The 15,256-nt window shown below is 42.4% G+C and overlaps 7 non-coding genes and 1 pseudogene across 7 annotated transcripts; all 8 read right to left on the bottom strand.

The window, feature by feature from the left end:
* Positions 1 to 6,528: 6,528 nt before the first annotated feature.
* On the bottom strand, positions 6,529 to 6,710 carry LOC141229409 (U2 spliceosomal RNA). The gene has a single exon (XR_012296102.1). It is a non-coding gene; the product is annotated as a U2 spliceosomal RNA (small nuclear RNA).
* A 524-nt stretch (positions 6,711 to 7,234) lies between these two features.
* On the bottom strand, positions 7,235 to 7,350 carry LOC141229450 (U2 spliceosomal RNA; annotated as a pseudogene).
* Positions 7,351 to 8,459: 1,109 nt separating this feature from the next.
* On the bottom strand, positions 8,460 to 8,650 carry LOC141229388 (U2 spliceosomal RNA). Its single transcript, XR_012296082.1, has one exon. It is a non-coding gene; the product is annotated as a U2 spliceosomal RNA (small nuclear RNA).
* A 1,108-nt stretch (positions 8,651 to 9,758) lies between these two features.
* On the bottom strand, positions 9,759 to 9,949 carry LOC141229395 (U2 spliceosomal RNA). The gene has a single exon (XR_012296089.1). It is a non-coding gene; the product is annotated as a U2 spliceosomal RNA (small nuclear RNA).
* A 1,109-nt stretch (positions 9,950 to 11,058) lies between these two features.
* Positions 11,059 to 11,249, bottom strand: LOC141229358 (U2 spliceosomal RNA). The gene has a single exon (XR_012296052.1). It is a non-coding gene; the product is annotated as a U2 spliceosomal RNA (small nuclear RNA).
* A 1,109-nt stretch (positions 11,250 to 12,358) lies between these two features.
* LOC141229359 (U2 spliceosomal RNA) lies at positions 12,359 to 12,549 on the bottom strand. Its single transcript, XR_012296053.1, has one exon. It is a non-coding gene; the product is annotated as a U2 spliceosomal RNA (small nuclear RNA).
* Positions 12,550 to 13,658: 1,109 nt separating this feature from the next.
* On the bottom strand, positions 13,659 to 13,849 carry LOC141229360 (U2 spliceosomal RNA). Its single transcript, XR_012296054.1, has one exon. It is a non-coding gene; the product is annotated as a U2 spliceosomal RNA (small nuclear RNA).
* A 1,109-nt stretch (positions 13,850 to 14,958) lies between these two features.
* On the bottom strand, positions 14,959 to 15,149 carry LOC141229361 (U2 spliceosomal RNA). Its single transcript, XR_012296055.1, has one exon. It is a non-coding gene; the product is annotated as a U2 spliceosomal RNA (small nuclear RNA).
* Positions 15,150 to 15,256: the final 107 nt, after the last annotated feature.

The raw sequence follows: 15,256 nt of genomic DNA on the forward strand, positions 1-15,256 counted from the left end.
AACAAGTGCACCAAACCAGTGTGTAATATGCATCAATTTACTAGGGCAGCCCAAGGACAAAACTGCCTTTTCAAAAGATTTTTTTTTTTTTTTTTTTTTTTTTTTTACACTCAGATTACAAAGTCTTGGAATCAACAAAAAGATAAGAAGACTCAAATCCATCATCGTGCATTCTACCAATTTTAATACTTCTCCAAATCTTTTATTTTCTTTTTCTTTTATATATATATATTTATTTATTTTTTCCCTCTTTTTTTTTTTTTTTTTTTTAAAATTATATAGTTTTGGCTATTTTTTTTTGTTTGTTTTTGTTCTTCTTTTTTTGTTTTTCCACAGGTTTTCAAAAAATCAAATCTTACAAGGTAAGTTCATTCCATTTACATTGTTTCCATTTCTCATTTGCTTTCACCTTGCCAAGCGTCATTTTGTCCCTCCAGAAATACATGTACAAATAACTTAGACATAATTTAATACACTGGTCGACTGTTACTTCCTTATGTTTAAACACTAAAATGTTCCTTGCTTTCCACAATGCCGCCTTCACACATGCAATAATAATCCATACAATTTTAAAATCCTCCTCTCTTATCCCCATCCCATAAAATACTCTGTTAAAATCCAAAAAATTAACAGTACTCACAGCTCTCACTATATTGCACACTTTCCTCCATATTGTCTGTGCAAAATTACAATTCCAGAAGATGTGCATGGGTGTTTCACTATTCCCACACCTGGATCTTGGGCACACTTCAGATCTTACCAACCCACGCCTGTGTTGGAACTCACGGGTTGGCAGGCAGTCTTTTACTATACACCAGAGTAAATCCCTGTGTTCATTAGATAACACACTATAATTTACATTCATCCAGATTCTTTCCACAATTTTGAATGAAAAAAGTTCCACAGGACTGATACCTATTCTCTCTTCCAGGATTTTTAGGATTTTTTTATGGCATTTAAGAACATTTATTTCGACCATCTTAAGTTTAAAATCTCTTAAAATTTTTTCTAAAACAATATAATTTCCTGGAGGTAAAAACCTATAAGGCCTATTTAGAGACATCTCCAACCATTTATAATTTCTAATATAGAAACCTAAATTATATATAGAAAACAACTTTAGCTTAGAGCCTGGTCCTAATAAAGTGCATACACAGTTCGCTACATACTTTGCATATAAAAAGGACCTAATATCCGGAAAACCTTTCCCACCTTTTTTCTTTGATTTATATATCTCCTCTCTCTTTACTCTTTCCATCTTGGATCTCCATAAAAAATTAAAACATACCTTAATAACTCTCTTCATGATATTATTTTGGGGGATAAAAACTGTTGAGACATATAAAAACATTGGGAGTAAAACCTGTCTAATAATTAAAATTTTTCCTTCCAGGGTAAGATCTCTCAACTGCCAGAAAGTAATCTTTTTCTTAACTCTTTCCAGCAGAGACTCCCAATTTCTTACATTACCACCTGACTCTGAGAAATAAATACCTAAAATTTTTACTTCATTCATTCTTGTTAATTTACACTCAGAATCTACAATAAAATCACCAACAGTTAAAATACCAGATTTTTCCATGTTAATTTTAAAACCCGATGCGCCCCCAAACCAATCCACTGTTCTTATGGCTCTGTTCATGCTTCTAGTGTCTTTAACTAAAACCGTCACATCATCCATATATGCCACCACTTTAACTTGTTCATTGCAACTCCCGGGAATAAAAAAACCATTGATTACCTTATCTCTCCTAAAAGCTGCTAAAAGTGGTTCAATTGCACAAATAAAAAGAATAGGGGATAAGGGACACCCCTGTTTAACGCCACAGTTTATTTTTACATTATCAGATAAAAAACCATTAATAGATATTTTGCTAAAACATGATTTGTAAAGAGATTTAATACGTTTGCTAAAAACATCCGGGCATCCCATTTTCTCTAAAACTGCAAATAAAAAATCATGGGCAACTCTATCGTACGCTTTTTCAAAATCCAAAGTAATTAGAGCAAGCTTTTGTTTTCTGTCTAAAACATCCCATAAAACATCCCTGATTAAAATCAATGAGTCGCTGATTCTCCGATTTGGCACTGCACACGTCTGATCCACTTCTATTACTGAGCCGATTACCTTTTTTAATCTATTTGCTAGTAACTTTGCATATACCTTACAGTCCGTATTTAAAAGGGTTATTGGTCTCCAATTTTTAATCAGTTCTTTATTTCCTTTCTTAAATAATAAAACAATAAGACCCTCCCACCACGACTCTGGGACACTAAAAGATGCTTCTGCTTCTAAAATTACTTCATAAAAATCCTCACCCATGATCTCCCATAAACACTTGTAAAATTCAACAGGTAGTCCATCTGCTCCCGGCGTTTTGTTATTTTGTAGCGTATTAATTGTATTAAAAACTTCCTCTTTAGTAAAATTCCCTATTAAAAAAGATTTATCTTCCGCATTAAAATTTTTTTCCAGTCCTTCTAAAAAATGTTTTTTTAGAGACACATCCGTGTTTTTAACAGAAAATAAATCATCATAAAATTCTTTTGCTTTCATCTTCTTCCCCTCCAAACTTGTTTCTCCTTCCAAAACCTTCATATAATCCTTCTTGTCACATATTTTTTTAAAAAAGAATTTTGTGCATTTTTCATCCTCGTCTAAAACTTTTACTCGGGAATTAAAAATAATTTCTTTACCTTTTTCTTTCAGGCAGTTTTGGATCTTTTCTTTTGTTGTTCGGATCGCCTCCTGCAGATCACATCCGTTATTTTCGAGGTGAAAAAAACATTGCAGTTTAGCATTAAGATCATTATAAAAAATACGTTTTGCAGCAGCTTTCTTCTTTCCTTCTTTAATAAAAAATATTTTTACCTCCTTCTTGACAAAATCCCACCAATTAAAAATAGATTTAAAAAACGTTTTTTTTAGCTTCAGTTTTTCATACAGCTTTTTAAAACCTTCCATAACCACCTCGTCTTGTAGTAGGGATACATTAAATTTCCAGTGTGACGGTCTTTTATCCACATCTGATTCTATTTTAAAACTACATTCTATTATTTTATGATCTGAAAAAGGTGTTGAATGCGTTTTAAAACCTGAGCATGTTAGGGCTTGAGATATAAAAATATAATCTATTCTGGATGAAACACCTCTCCCCACCCAAGTGACTTCATGCTCCTTTTTTTGTCCATCTAATGCCCATGTATCTTTAAGATTAAAAGCTGCTAAAATATTTCTAAGACATGAAGCTGACCCATCTTTTACATTTTTTAAATGACAATTAAAATCCCCACCTAAAACTAATGGATCTACTCCAGGTAAAAACAGCTGCAAAAGTTCAAACAAATGTAATCTCAAGGCTTTTTCTGCATTTGCATACACATTAAAACACCTCACTTTCTTCCCATTTTTCTGCACATCAATTCTTAAAATCCTCCCAGGGTATATCTCTTCATAATTTACAATCTCCCAATCTTTAGAGCATAAAAACCCCACACCATCACTTTTTGACTCGTTCCCACCAGAAAAGCATAAGTTACCCTTCCATATACCCTGTAAATATTCATAGCTTATTTTTTTTGTCAAATTACATTCTTGTAGAAAGATAAAATCAATATTTTCATTATTTAAAAAATCATATAAAGCAGTTCTCTTATATAGGTCGTTAAACCCCTGAACATTCAGGGACATTGAGCGGATCATCTTCTAACATTTAGTGCAGGGCTCTTCCCTCCGCCCTCATTCTCTACTGCCGGAGAAGATGGGTCTACCTCCAGATCTGATACATCCGAAGATGACACACTCCCCAGCAGACTTGTTGCTTCTAATGCCTTTACTTTCCCACCACATGGTATTCCTTCATTATCACTTCTATCCACACTTCTTTTTAGAGATTTTTCTGTGCAGTCCATTTGTACCTGCGCGCAAGGTAAGCTCTGCGACAGGGAATTAGTAGGAGTGGACTCCACTACTTCTGGAATATCACTTTCCCTTCCACAACTACTCCCTTTACTTAGTGGAGAAATTTCTTGCAACATTTGACTCTTCTCTTCTCTCTTCTGATCTTCTTTCTTCTGTTCTTCTATCTTCTTCTTTTCATTCTTATCTTCTTTCTTCTTATCTTCTTTCTTCTGCTCTTCTCTCTTTTTCCTTTCCATCTGTTTCTTTATCTCCATGGCCCTTTTTTCTATGTCCTCTATCCTCTTCTGTTTTTCCTCTTCCTTCTTTCTCTTCCTTTCTTCCAACTTCCTTTCCTCTTCTTCTTGTGATTTTTTAACCCGTTCCTCCTTCTTCTTCTCCTTCATTGCCCGTCCCTCCTCTTCCTCTTTTCTCTTTCTTTCTGTCTCCTCCTTCTCACTCCTTTCTTTCTCCTCTTCCCCTTTTTCCTCTTCAGCAGCAATGCCTGCTTCCACATCGTCTTTAGCTTCTTGTTGCTGTTCTTCAGGCGATGTGTCCATCTCCTCTACATCCTTTTTCTTATTTTTAGGGCACTCATCCATCTGGTGAGGAGTACCCATGCAACTAAAACACTTGTTACATTCTGCATCCAGATGTCCATATTTTTTACACACACGGCAGTAGTGTGGCATCCCTGGGAAGAATAAATAACCGCGGCTATGGTTGATATAAACCTGCGGCGGAGGTCTGTACACGCCCCCCTCCTCATTCGGGTTCTTCCTAAATGATACCACATACACACGTTTCCCGTTCCACACTCCAAACTGTGTTTCCCCGCGTCTCTTAGGGATGATTTTGTCACAATACATTGATAGGTAACTTTCAACCTCAGAGTCTGTAATAAATGGACTAAACAAATGAATCGTCAGTACTTTCATTGAAAACTGAAAAGAGGGGATTACTTTCACCCCCTCCAGCTCTACCTTCTCTTTATTTACTTCATAAAGAGCGTAGGCACTTTCACACTGCGAGGCTTTATTAAGCGTAACATCATAAAGTCCTCGAGAAAAAAAAGATTGAAAGCAAAAAAGATGCTCCTTGTCGATCTTCAAGAGCTTACAAATAACATTGAAAATAAATTGAGAATCTTTCACCTGCCGGTGGTCAGGAGCAACCACGAACCTGATGGTGTCCTTCAGCGGATGCTCCTCCGAGAAATAATCATTCGGGTTGCTTGCTTGATTCTCCTTCCTTCCTCCAGGGTTTCTCCTTGTCTCCATGATTTTCCTCTTCTTTTCCAGATACCAAGGAAAATATCACACACGGATCGCAGCCTCCACGAAGTTCGTCCTCCCTCCAACACACTGTCCTCCGTAAAGAAAAGGCACTGCAGCTTTAGCACCGATTCCCAAAAGCAGCACTGGATATCTCCAAAGGCCAAGAATCGGTTCTGCCACCACAGTAACCTTCAGCCCAATGTCACAACCCACTACAGATCGTGCCAAAAGGCCGAGAAGCGATAACCAGAATTGGTTTCGAACTACGGAGCCACCCAAGGATCCTGAAGAGTCCATTTGTGGAGATGAGCTCCTGGACTCCCGTTAAGAAGACATGTTGTCAACCTCTAGATCCCTTACATGCCTGCACTTTTCGGCTTGCTGCTGCTGCAATCCACGCGTTTTAGATCTGCATAACTCCACCTCTTTAAACACAGCACCCTCACCCCCTGCTGTTCCCACCCGCCTCAACACCGTTGGAAGGGAGGAGAACCAATTAAGGCAGGGGGTGGGGTGGAACGAGCAGCTGTCTACCCTTAGCAGGAGGGCTGCTGATTACTTACCTCTCCTGCTGCTGCTGGCTGTCCAGCAGCAGACTGAAGGTGGCTGCTGCTGTGCGCAGGTATATAAAGGCTCAGAGCCTATTATGACACGCGCAGCCAGCGTTCCATTGCCACATTCCATCTACTGCAGGCAGGATACCTGGCTGGCTGAATGTCGCTGAGAAGCTCACAGAGACCGCCATAAGCAACAGTTTAACAGAATGCCACAGACTAATCAACCAAACTTTTTGGGTTGGGTTCTCTTTTATAGTCTGCAGGCATTAATTGAAAGAAGTCAGTGTTCCAGCAGAGGGAGACAACGTTTCAGAAAAGGCATTGTAGCAAACCAAAAAAGAAATTTTAAGCGCAGCAGAGTAACCAGCGCACATACCTGTTAGCTCAGGTGAGTTTAAAAGGCTGCTGTTGATAACAAGGGCATTTGCTAAATAGATGGTGTGTGTGCAACAATATACTGAAAGGTCAATTATATTGTGCAGCTTATCTCACCACCTGTAGTTATTTAGGTGAAAGCTCCAAAATGCGTGCCTAATATGTCTGTTTATCCAAAAGGAAGTAAAGAGGGAGAGCTAGAAACATAGCATTGTGTTACATTACATGGCAATGCAATGCACAGTTGCTGAAGTTGAACCAAAATGAGCTTGTCATCTGGCTTCTGCAACTTTGAACATGAAAAATCCAATGAGGAGAAGAAAAGCAAAGCCAAAGAGTCCATCCCAAAATCCGACAAACAAGCAAAATGAACAAAAAACATTGAATTCAATACTTTCTGATTTTAGAAACTGCATTAAAGAAGGGGTGCACCGGTCCTGGAGATACAGCAATACCAGGTCAATGCGTGGAGTGGACAGAGCAAGCTCTTTTTCCATCTCCCTGTTCTAAAAATCCATTTAATATATGGTCCCCAGATAGGGGACGTATCAGATATTAAACTGATAAGAACAGATTTTTTGATTGAAGCTGCATCCAAGGCACTGAAAAATGTGACCGAAGTCACACCAAAACAGCGCACGAGGCGAGGATTCATGTGGACCCTTCCCGGAGGAGAGGGTCCCCAATAAACCATCCCCATCCCTCCGAGCCAGAAGGCCACAGCGAGGGTCAGGGATCTCCGATGCTCTCCCTAGCCGAAGCCGGAGAAGAGCCGTTTTCGTGCTCCCAGCTTCCATCTAGGCTGCCACCCTAGTGGAGCTGGAGCCTGTGTTGGTTTCTCAGCCCAAAGCTGACCGGACCTCCGACCGGGTTTATAAAAATTCCCCTTCCTAGCCCGGAGGCCATGAATAGGGGGGGTTGCTCAGAAAGTATGATTGGCAAAGGTGCGGCGTGCTACGAAGCCAAGTCTTTCTGGGGTTCCCAGTCCCAGTAAGCTTGGACTCCCACCAGGGCGCCTACTCCTGGGGCACATTGCTCCAAAGCCCTCACACTTACCCAGACTAGTGACTTCGATCCTGGAGGGCCATGTTTTCCATCAGATAACTCTATGAGCCACCTGGCGTACTAACAAGTGCACCAAACCAGTGTGTAATATGCATCAATTTACTAGGGCAGCCCAAGGACAAAACTGCCTTTTCAAATGATACTACACTTGATCTTAGCCAAAAGGCCGAGAAGCGATAACCAGAATTGGTTTCGAACTACGGAGCCACCCAAGGATCCTGAAGAGTCCATTTGTGGAGATGAGCTCCTGGACTCCCGTTAAGAAGACATGTTGTCAACCTCTAGATCCCTTACATGCCTGCACTTTTCGGCTTGCTGCTGCTGCAATCCACGCGTTTTAGATCTGCATAACTCCACCTCTTTAAACACAGCACCCTCACCCCCTGCTGTTCCCACCCGCCTCAACACCGTTGGAAGGGAGGAGAACCAATTAAGGCGGGGGGTGGGGTGGAACGAGCAGCTGTCTACCCTTAGCAGGAGGGCTGCTGATTACTTACCTCTCCTGCTGCTGCTGGCTGTCCAGCAGCAGACTGAAGGTGGCTGCTGCTGTGCGCAGGTATATAAAGGCTCAGAGCCTATTATGACACGCGCAGCCAGCGTTCCATTGCCACATTCCATCTACTGCAGGCAGGATACCTGGCTGGCTGAATGTCGCTGAGAAGCTCACAGAGACCGCCATAAGCAACAGTTTAACAGAATGCCACAGACTAATCAACCAAACTTTTTGGGTTGGGTTCTCTTTTGTAGTCTGCAGGCATTAATTGAAAGAAGTCAGTGTTCCAGCAGAGGGAGACAACGTTTCAGAAAAGGCATTGTAGCAAACCAAAAAAGAAATTTTAAGCGCAGCAGAGTAACCAGCGCACATACCTGTTAGCTCAGGTGAGTTTAAAAGGCTGCTGTTGATAACAAGGGCATTTGCTAAATAGATGGTGTGTGTGCAACAATATACTGAAAGGTCAATTATATTGTGCAGCTTATCTCACCACCTGTAGTTATTTAGGTGAAAGCTCCAAAATGCTTGCCTAATATGTCTGTTTATCCAAAAGGAAGTAAAGAGGGAGAGCTAGAAAGATAGCATTGCGATACATTACATGGCAATGCAATGCACAGTTGCTGAAGTTGAACCAAAATGAGCTTGTCATCTGGCTTCTGCAACTTTGAACATGAAAAATCCAATGAGGAGAAGAAAAGCAAAGCCAAAGAGTCCATCCCAAAATCCGACAAACAAGCAAAATGAACAAAAAACATTGAATTCAATACTTTCTGATTTTAGAAACTGCATTAAAGAAGGGGTGCAACAGTCCTGGAGATACTGCAATACCAGGTCAATGCGTGGAGTGGACAGAGCAAGCTCTTTTTCCATCTCCCTGTTCTAAAAATCCATTTAATATATGGTCCCCAGATAGGGGACGTATCAGATATTAAACTGATAAGAACAGATACTACACTTGATCTTAGCCAAAAGGCCGAGAAGCGATAACCAGAATTGGTTTCGAACTACGGAGCCACCCAAGGATCCTGAAGAGTCCATTTGTGGAGATGAGCTCCTGGACTCCCGTTAAGAAGACATGTTGTCAACCTCTAGATCCCTTACATGCCTGCACTTTTCGGCTTGCTGCTGCTGCAATCCACGCGTTTTAGATCTGCATAACTCCACCTCTTTAAACACAGCACCCTCACCCCCTGCTGTTCCCACCCGCCTCAACACCGTTGGAAGGGAGGAGAACCAATTAGGCGGGGGGTGGGGTGGAACGAGCAGCTGTCTACCCTTAGCAGGAGGGCTGCTGATTACTTACCTCTCCTGCTGCTGCTGGCTGTCCAGCAGCAGACTGAAGGTGGCTGCTGCTGTGCGCAGGTATATAAAGGCTCAGAGCCTATTATGACACGCGCAGCCAGCGTTCCATTGCCACATTCCATCTACTGCAGGCAGGATACCTGGCTGGCTGAATGTCGCTGAGAAGCTCACAGAGACCGCCATAAGCAACAGTTTAACAGAATGCCACAGACTAATCAACCAAACTTTTTGGGTTGGGTTCTCTTTTATAGTCTGCAGGCATTAATTGAAAGAAGTCAGTGTTCCAGCAGAGGGAGACAACGTTTCAGAAAAGGCATTGTAGCAAACCAAAAAAGAAATTTTAAGCGCAGCAGAGTAACCAACGCACATAACTGTTAGCTCAGGTGAGTTTAAAAGGCTGCTGTTGATAACAAGGGCATTTGCTAAATAGATGGTGTGTGTGCAACAATATACTGAAAGGTCAATTATATTGTGCAGCTTATCTCACCACCTGTAGTTATTTAGGTGAAAGCTCCAAAATGCTTGCCTAATATGTCTGTTTATCCAAAAGGAAGTAAAGAGGGAGAGCTAGAAAGATAGCATTGCGTTACATTACATGGCAATGCAATGCACAGTTGCTGAAGTTGAACCAAAATGAGCTTGTCATCTGGCTTCTGCAACTTTGAACATGAAAAATCCAATGAGGAGAAGAAAAGCAAAGCCAAAGAGTCCATCCCAAAATCCGACAAACAAGCAAAATGAACAAAAAACATTGAATTCAATACTTTCTGATTTTAGAAACTGCATTAAAGAAGGGGTGCACCGGTCCTGGAGATACTGCAATACCAGGTCAATGCGTGGAGTGGACAGAGCAAGATCTTTTTCCATCTCCATGTTCTAAAAATCCATTTAATATATGGTCCCCAGATAGGGGACGTATCAGATATTAAACTGATAAGAACAGATACTACACTTGATCTTAGCCAAAAGGCCGAGAAGCGATAACCAGAATTGGTTTCGAACTACGGAGCCACCCAAGGATCCTGAAGAGTCCATTTGTGGAGATGAGCTCCTGGACTCCCGTTAAGAAGACATGTTGTCAACCTCTAGATCCCTTACATGCCTGCACTTTTCGGCTTGCTGCTGCTGCAATCCACGCGTTTTAGATCTGCATAACTCCACCTCTTTAAACACAGCACCCTCACCCCCTGCTGTTCCCACCCGCCTCAACACCGTTGGAAGGGAGGAGAACCAATTAAGGCGGGGGGTGGGGTGGAACGAGCAGCTGTCTACCCTTAGCAGGAGGGCTGCTGATTACTTACCTCTCCTGCTGCTGCTGGCTGTCCAGCAGCAGACTGAAGGTGGCTGCTGCTGTGCGCAGGTATATAAAGGCTCAGAGCCTATTATGACACGCGCAGCCAGCGTTCCATTGCCACATTCCATCTACTGCAGGCAGGATACCTGGCTGGCTGAATGTCGCTGAGAAGCTCACAGAGACCGCCATAAGCAACAGTTTAACAGAATGCCACAGACTAATCAACCAAACTTTTTGGGTTGGGTTCTCTTTTATAGTCTGCAGGCATTAATTGAAAGAAGTCAGTGTTCCAGCAGAGGGAGACAACGTTTCAGAAAAGGCATTGTAGCAAACCAAAAAAGAAATTTTAAGCGCAGCAGAGTAACCAGCGCACATACCTGTTAGCTCAGGTGAGTTTAAAAGGCTGCTGTTGATAACAAGGGCATTTGCTAAATAGATGGTGTGTGTGCAACAATATACTGAAAGGTCAATTATATTGTGCAGCTTATCTCACCACCTGTAGTTATTTAGGTGAAAGCTCCAAAATGCTTGCCTAATATGTCTGTTTATCCAAAAGGAAGTAAAGAGGGAGAGCTAGAAAGATAGCATTGCGTTACATTACATGGCAATGCAATGCACAGTTGCTGAAGTTGAACCAAAATGAGCTTGTCATCTGGCTTCTGCAACTTTGAACATGAAAAATCCAATGAGGAGAAGAAAAGCAAAGCCAAAGAGTCCATCCCAAAATCCGACAAACAAGCAAAATGAACAAAAAACATTGAATTCAATACTTTCTGATTTTAGAAACTGCATTAAAGAAGGGGTGCACCGGTCCTGGAGATACTGCAATACCAGGTCAATGCGTGGAGTGGACAGAGCAAGCTCTTTTTCCATCTCCCTGTTCTAAAAATCCATTTAATATATGGTCCCCAGATAGGGGACGTATCAGATATTAAACTGATAAGAACAGATACTACACTTGATCTTAGCCAAAAGGCCGAGAAGCGATAACCAGAATTGGTTTCGAACTACGGAGCCACCCAAGGATCCTGAAGAGTCCATTTGTGGAGATGAGCTCCTGGACTCCCGTTAAGAAGACATGTTGTCAACCTCTAGATCCCTTACATGCCTGCACTTTTCGGCTTGCTGCTGCTGCAATCCACGCGTTTTAGATCTGCATAACTCCACCTCTTTAAACACAGCACCCTCACCCCCTGCTGTTCCCACCCGCCTCAACACCGTTGGAAGGGAGGAGAACCAATTAAGGCGGGGGGTGGGGTGGAACGAGCAGCTGTCTACCCTTAGCAGGAGGGCTGCTGATTACTTACCTCTCCTGCTGCTGCTGGCTGTCCAGCAGCAGACTGAAGGTGGCTGCTGCTGTGCGCAGGTATATAAAGGCTCAGAGCCTATTATGACACGCGCAGCCAGCGTTCCATTGCCACATTCCATCTACTGCAGGCAGGATACCTGGCTGGCTGAATGTCGCTGAGAAGCTCACAGAGACCGCCATAAGCAACAGTTTAACAGAATGCCACAGACTAATCAACCAAACTTTTTGGGTTGGGTTCTCTTTTATAGTCTGCAGGCATTAATTGAAAGAAGTCAGTGTTCCAGCAGAGGGAGACAACGTTTCAGAAAAGGCATTGTAGCAAACCAAAAAAGAAATTTTAAGCGCAGCAGAGTAACCAGCGCACATACCTGTTAGCTCAGGTGAGTTTAAAAGGCTGCTGTTGATAACAAGGGCATTTGCTAAATAGATGGTGTGTGTGCAACAATATACTGAAAGGTCAATTATATTGTGCAGCTTATCTCACCACCTGTAGTTATTTAGGTGAAAGCTCCAAAATGCTTGCCTAATATGTCTGTTTATCCAAAAGGAAGTAAAGAGGGAGAGCTAGAAAGATAGCATTGCGTTACATTACATGGCAATGCAATGCACAGTTGCTGAAGTTGAACCAAAATGAGCTTGTCATCTGGCTTCTGCAACTTTGAACATGAAAAATCCAATGAGGAGAAGAAAAGCAAAGCCAAAGAGTCCATCCCAAAATCCGACAAACAAGCAAAATGAACAAAAAACATTGAATTCAATACTTTCTGATTTTAGAAACTGCATTAAAGAAGGGGTGCACCGGTCCTGGAGATACTGCAATACCAGGTCAATGCGTGGAGTGGACAGAGCAAGCTCTTTTTCCATCTCCCTGTTCTAAAAATCCATTTAATATATGGTCCCCAGATAGGGGACGTATCAGATATTAAACTGATAAGAACAGATACTACACTTGATCTTAGCCAAAAGGCCGAGAAGCGATAACCAGAATTGGTTTCGAACTACGGAGCCACCCAAGGATCCTGAAGAGTCCATTTGTGGAGATGAGCTCCTGGACTCCCGTTAAGAAGACATGTTGTCAACCTCTAGATCCCTTACATGCCTGCACTTTTCGGCTTGCTGCTGCTGCAATCCACGCGTTTTAGATCTGCATAACTCCACCTCTTTAAACACAGCACCCTCACCCCCTGCTGTTCCCACCCGCCTCAACACCGTTGGAAGGGAGGAGAACCAATTAAGGCGGGGGGTGGGGTGGAACGAGCAGCTGTCTACCCTTAGCAGGAGGGCTGCTGATTACTTACCTCTCCTGCTGCTGCTGGCTGTCCAGCAGCAGACTGAAGGTGGCTGCTGCTGTGCGCAGGTATATAAAGGCTCAGAGCCTATTATGACACGCGCAGCCAGCGTTCCATTGCCACATTCCATCTACTGCAGGCAGGATACCTGGCTGGCTGAATGTCGCTGAGAAGCTCACAGAGACCGCCATAAGCAACAGTTTAACAGAATGCCACAGACTAATCAACCAAACTTTTTGGGTTGGGTTCTCTTTTATAGTCTGCAGGCATTAATTGAAAGAAGTCAGTGTTCCAGCAGAGGGAGACAACGTTTCAGAAAAGGCATTGTAGCAAACCAAAAAAGAAATTTTAAGCGCAGCAGAGTAACCAGCGCACATACCTGTTAGCTCAGGTGAGTTTAAAAGGCTGCTGTTGATAACAAGGGCATTTGCTAAATAGATGGTGTGTGTGCAACAATATACTGAAAGGTCAATTATATTGTGCAGCTTATCTCACCACCTGTAGTTATTTAGGTGAAAGCTCCAAAATGCTTGCCTAATATGTCTGTTTATCCAAAAGGAAGTAAAGAGGGAGAGCTAGAAAGATAGCATTGCGTTACATTACATGGCAATGCAATGCACAGTTGCTGAAGTTGAACCAAAATGAGCTTGTCATCTGGCTTCTGCAACTTTGAACATGAAAAATCCAATGAGGAGAAGAAAAGCAAAGCCAAAGAGTCCATCCCAAAATCCGACAAACAAGCAAAATGAACAAAAAACATTGAATTCAATACTTTCTGATTTTAGAAACTGCATTAAAGAAGGGGTGCACCGGTCCTGGAGATACTGCAATACCAGGTCAATGCGTGGAGTGGACAGAGCAAGCTCTTTTTCCATCTCCCTGTTCTAAAAATCCATTTAATATATGGTCCCCAGATAGGGGACGTATCAGATATTAAACTGATAAGAACAGATACTACACTTGATCTTAGCCAAAAGGCCGAGAAGCGATAACCAGAATTGGTTTCGAACTACGGAGCCACCCAAGGATCCTGAAGAGTCCATTTGTGGAGATGAGCTCCTGGACTCCCGTTAAGAAGACATGTTGTCAACCTCTAGATCCCTTACATGCCTGCACTTTTCGGCTTGCTGCTGCTGCAATCCACGCGTTTTAGATCTGCATAACTCCACCTCTTTAAACACAGCACCCTCACCCCCTGCTGTTCCCACCCACCTCAACACCGTTGGAAGGGAGGAGAACCAATTAAGGCGGGGGGTGGGGTGGAACGAGCAGCTGTCTACCCTTAGCAGGAGGGCTGCTGATTACTTACCTCTCCTGCTGCTGCTGGCTGTCCAGCAGCAGACTGAAGGTGGCTGCTGCTGTGCGCAGGTATATAAAGGCTCAGAGCCTATTATGACACGCGCAGCCAGCGTTCCATTGCCACATTCCATCTACTGCAGGCAGGATACCTGGCTGGCTGAATGTCGCTGAGAAGCTCACAGAGACCGCCATAAGCAACAGTTTAACAGAATGCCACAGACTAATCAACCAAACTTTTTGGGTTGGGTTCTCTTTTATAGTCTGCAGGCATTAATTGAAAGAAGTCAGTGTTCCAGCAGAGGGAGACAACGTTTCAGAAAAGGCATTGTAGCAAACCAAAAAAGAAATTTTAAGCGCAGCAGAGTAACCAGCGCACATACCTGTTAGCTCAGGTGAGTTTAAAAGGCTGCTGTTGATAACAAGGGCATTTGCTAAATAGATGGTGTGTGTGCAACAATATACTGAAAGGTCAATTATATTGTGCAGCTTATCTCACCACCTGTAGTTATTTAGGTGAAAGCTCCAAAATGCTTGCCTAATATGTCTGTTTATCCAAAAGGAAGTAAAGAGGGAGAGCTAGAAAGATAGCATTGCGTTACGTTACATGGCAATGCAATGCACAGTTGCTGAAGTTGAACCAAAATGAGCTTGTCATCTGGCTTCTGCAACTTTGAACATGAAAAATCCAATGAGGAGAAGAAAAGCAAAGCCAAAGAGTCCATCCCAAAATCCGACAAACAAGCAAAATGAACAAAAAACATTGAATTCAATACTTTCTGATTTTAGAAACTGCATTAAAGAAGGGGTGCACCGGTCCTGGAGATACTGCAATACCAGGTCAATGCGTGGAGTGGACAGAGCAAGCTCTTTTTCCATCTCCCTGTTCTAAAAATCCATTTAATATATGGTCCCCAGATAGGGGACGTATCAGATATTAAACTGATAAGAACAGATACTACACTTGATCTTAGCCAAAAGGCCGAGAAGCGATAACCAGAATTGGTTTCGAACTACGGAGCCACCCAAGGATCCTGAAGAGTCCATTTGTGGAGATGAGCTCCTGGACTCCCGTTAAGAAGACATGTTGTCAACCTCTAG

The sequence above is a fragment of the Phyllobates terribilis genome, unplaced genomic scaffold, assembly GCF_046119375.1.
Source record: "Phyllobates terribilis strain yellow unplaced genomic scaffold, ASM4611937v1 Scaffold_472__1_contigs__length_1415193, whole genome shotgun sequence".
Classification (NCBI taxonomy): domain Eukaryota; kingdom Metazoa; phylum Chordata; class Amphibia; order Anura; family Dendrobatidae; genus Phyllobates; species Phyllobates terribilis.